Source organism: Perna viridis, chromosome 4 (genome assembly GCF_037379345.1).
Source record: "Perna viridis isolate PV_CMFRI_1.1 ecotype Kerala chromosome 4, ASM3737934v1, whole genome shotgun sequence".
Classification (NCBI taxonomy): Eukaryota; Metazoa; Mollusca; class Bivalvia; order Mytilida; family Mytilidae; genus Perna; species Perna viridis.
The window spans coordinates 40892758-40897689 of record NC_142448.1 but is presented as its reverse complement, the minus strand read 5'-3'; positions in this window follow the sequence as shown (position 1 = coordinate 40897689).

Below are 4932 nucleotides of genomic sequence, written 5' to 3'. Positions count from 1 at the left end.
GTCTATACTAGTGTCACAATAAGTTGAAATCTATTTTTTTTCTTATTTTGACTCTTAAGTTTCCGATCTGGAATTGCTTAATACTACTTTTTAAATCTTGAAGTTTTGCTATCATAAAACCTAGCTTATCGTCCATTCTAATTGCTTATGTATTCGCTAATTTTATTTTTTCGCGCTTCCTTTTTAATTTTATCAGTCAGTTAACTACGTTTCTCAATGCTCGATTTATAATTATGAGGGCAAATATTTTGTTACTACTTTACTACTTTATTCACTTATATCATGTATTTAGAATAAAATATATCTTCTGTATATGCATTATAAGTGTTAGCTAAAACCCTATATTGATGACCTATATCGCATACACTTTATTGCACACCTAGACCTGCATAGTACACCCTATATCACATACTTTCACGAGTCAAACTTAAAGAATAGTTAGAACATATGATAAAATGAACATGGCATGTTAAATTCTATATCACAGGTTGTATCAACCCTTGACATATATGACCCGGCGGGCCAGTGGCCCTTTATTGTCAAACAGAAGTTTCGGATCGATATCGCATATGATACTGATTTTGACATGTATTATCCCGCCAGAACCGTGGTTCCCTTGATTACTCTTTCAGTATACGATAACTTCGAATGGCCATTTCTTTATAAATTGAGTGATTACATGTATGGATGTCAAGGTGTGTTCCATGATAATCCTCAATTTCGGATTACATTTCATAAGATAGATGCAGAATGAATACTCAGTGAGTATTTACCGATGGCATGTTCTGAGGTTCATGAGACCTGATGATTCAAAAGAAGCATCGAGATTAAATATTAGACTTGTACACATTCTCCGTTTCAAAAAAAAAAAAAAAAAAAAAAAATATGCGTCCTCCAGTAGATCCCATTCTATTCATCTTTGACATGAATTATATTTACTAGCGTGCATTTCAGATCTACTTAAATCTACTGCAAAGTATGCAATTACCATATTTAAAAGTGCACAGGCAAATATGTTTTCCCCTGAAATTCATGATAATCGAGTTTCACTTGAAATTCACGTGAAATTCAATTGAACTTGTAGTGGTTTTACTTGACACTTGACACGAATTTCATGTGAAAATTTTACGTGAAGGCCCGGATTTCATGTGAACGCTGTAACAAAGTTTATTCGTGCAATTCAGATGAAAATCATGTAATATACCTGTGAAAATTTTGAATTATAGTTTATTTACTATATTAATCTCTTCTTAATGCTAGATTTTGAGTTCAGATAGTTTAGTATTACCTGTTTTTAGTTATATTAATTTTCCTTATTGGTAAATGAATTTTTATTTATATAGAAATCAATACTTGTAATTCCCCCGATTTTGTGTTTGTGTGAAAGTCTACGTATACTTATTTTGCTGATATAAGTCACCGATATTCGGATTTGGAATAATTTTTTTATGAGCAACTCGGCGAGTGTTTCCAGAAAAACAGAGGACGCTTATCCTACCGGTGCATCTGGTCAGTGCTCCCAGTCTATAGAGGAGTTCGAGTTGCTCATTTGCTTTTGTTACTTTGTATGTATGATATTAGCTATTTTATGTTCTTTGTTGTGTGTGTCTGTTTTCCATGTCTGGTCTTTGTCCCTGGATTACATTCCTTTGATAACCGCTATAGCCTTGGTTCCCTTTGTTACTCTCTTCAACATAATGAAAGTTTAAACTAGAATTGCTGTGCAAGATGGGTGAAATGCACAAAATAGTTATCAAAAAAGAAAATCAAGTAAAAATATCAATGTTGTTGCGGGACTGTTTCATAAAATACGTCCTTGGTCCACGATACATAGATTATTTGCATTTCGCCCTAATCAACTGACGTAATTATCAGGCGTGACGTTATTATCAGCCGTCTGTACTTGCAATTGGGGGGAATTTGTAAATGAATAACACGACGACTGATGACTTAGTTGACTTAATCCACTTCGTCCACTAGGGGACATAGGGCGACTACAGTGTCTTTCCACTTTCTTCTGTCAATGGCTGTTGTTTTTTTTTTCCTTTTTCAATGTTTTGTTTATCTTCTGTAATTCGGCTGTAAATCTCTTACCGTTATTGCGACCGTATCTCAAAAAATTCAAGGCCAACCTGACATAACATCAAATACGTGTTCCTTACTATACCAGTCTTCTAGTCTATACTAGTGTCACAATAAGTTGAAATCTATTTTTTTTCTTATTTTGACTCTTAAGTTTCCGATCTGGAATTGCTTAATACTACTTTTTAAATCTTGAAGTTTTGCTATCATAAAACCTAGCTTATCGTCCATTCTAATTGCTTATGTATTCGCTAATTTTATTTTTTCGCGCTTCCTTTTTAATTTTATCAGTCAATTAACTACGTTTCTCAATGCTCGATTTATAATTATGAGGGCAAATATTTTGTTACTACTTTACTACTTTATTCACTTATATCATGTATTTAGAATAAAATATATCTTCTGTATATGCATTATAAGTGTTAGCTAAAACCCTATATTGATGACCTATATCGCATACACTTTATTGCACACCTAGACCTGCATAGTACACCCTATATCACATACTTTCACGAGTCAAACTTAAAGTATAGTTAGAACATATGATAAAATGAACATGGCATGTTAAATTCTATATCACAGGTTGTATCAACCCTTGACATATATGACCCGGCGGGCCAGTGGCCCTTTATTGTCAAACAGAAGTTTCGGATCGATATCGCATATGATACTGATTTTGACATGTATTATCCCGCCAGAACCGTGGTTCCCTTGATTACTCTTTCAGTATACGATAACTTCGAATGGCCATTTCTTTATAAATTGAGTGATTACATGTATGGATGTCAAGGTGTGTTCCATGATAATCCTCAATTTCGGATTACATTTCATAAGATAGATGCAGAATGAATACTCAGTGAGTATTTACCGATGGCATGTTCTGAGGTTCATGAGACCTGATGATTCAAAAGAAGCATCGAGATTAAATATTAGACTTGTACACATTCTCCGTTTCAAAAAAAAAAAAAAAAAAAAAAAATATGCGTCCTCCAGTAGATCCCATTCTATTCATCTTTGACATGAATTATATTTACTAGCGTGCATTTCAGATCTACTTAAATCTACTGCAAAGTATGCAATTACCATATTTAAAAGTGCACAGGCAAATATGTTTTCCCCTGAAATTCATGATAATCGAGTTTCACTTGAAATTCACATGAAATTCAATTGAACTTGTAGTGGTTTTACTTGACACTTGACACGAATTTCATGTGAAAATTTTACGTGAAGGCCCGGATTTCATGTGAACGCTGTAACAAAGTTTATTCGTGCAATTCAGATGAAAATCATGTAATATACCTGTGAAAATTTTGAATTATAGTTTATTTACTATATTAATCTCTTCTTAATGCTAGATTTTGAGTTCAGATAGTTTAGTATTACCTGTTTTTAGTTATATTAATTTTCCTTATTGGTAAATGAATTTTTATTTATATAGAAATCAATACTTGTAATTCCCCCGATTTTGTGTTTGTGTGAAAGTCTACGTATACTTATTTTGCTGATATAAGTCACCGATATTCGGATTTGGAATAATTTTTTTATGAGCAACTCGGCGAGTGTTTCCAGAAAAACAGAGGACGCTTATCCTACCGGTGCATCTGGTCAGTGCTCCCAGTCTATAGAGGAGTTCGAGTTGCTCATTTGCTTTTGTTACTTTGTATGTATGATATTAGCTATTTTATGTTCTTTGTTGTGTGTGTCTGTTTTCCATGTCTGGTCTTTGTCCCTGGATTACATTCCTTTGATAACCGCTATAGCCTTGGTTCCCTTTGTTACTCTCTTCAACATAATGAAAGTTTAAACTAGAATTGCTGTGCAAGATGGGTGAAATGCACAAAATAGTTATCAAAAAAGAAAATCAAGTAAAAATATCAATGTTGTTGCGGGACTGTTTCATAAAATACGTCCTTGGTCCACGATACATAGATTATTTGCATTTCGCCCTAATCAACTGACGTAATTATCAGGCGTGACGTTATTATCAGCCGTCTGTACTTGCAATTGGGGGGAATTTGTAAATGAATAACACGACGACTGATGACTTAGTTGACTTAATCCACTTCGTCCACTAGGGGACATAGGGCGACTACAGTGTCTTTCCACTTTCTTCTGTCAATGGCTGTTGTTTTTTTTTCCTTTTTCAATGTTTTGTTTATCTTCTGTAATTCGGCTGTAAATCTCTTACCGTTATTGCGACCGTATCTCAAAAAATTCAAGGCCAACCTGACATAACATCAAATACGTGTTCCTTACTATACCAGTCTTCTAGTCTATACTAGTGTCACAATAAGTTGAAATCTATTTTTTTTCTTATTTTGACTCTTAAGTTTCCGATCTGGAATTGCTTAATACTACTTTTTAAATCTTGAAGTTTTGCTATCATAAAACCTAGCTTATCGTCCATTCTAATTGCTTATGTATTCGCTAATTTTATTTTTTCGCGCTTCCTTTTTAATTTTATCAGTCAATTAACTACGTTTCTCAATGCTCGATTTATAATTATGAGGGCAAATATTTTGTTACTACTTTACTACTTTATTCACTTATATCATGTATTTAGAATAAAATATATCTTCTGTATATGCATTATAAGTGTTAGCTAAAACCCTATATTGATGACCTATATCGCATACACTTTATTGCACACCTAGACCTGCATAGTACACCCTATATCACATACTTTCACGAGTCAAACTTAAAGTATAGTTAGAACATATGATAAAATGAACATGGCATGTTAAATTCTATATCACAGGTTGTATCAACCCTTGACATATATGACCCGGCGGGCCAGTGGCCCTTTATTGTCAAACAGAAGTTTCGGATCGATATCGCATATGATACTGA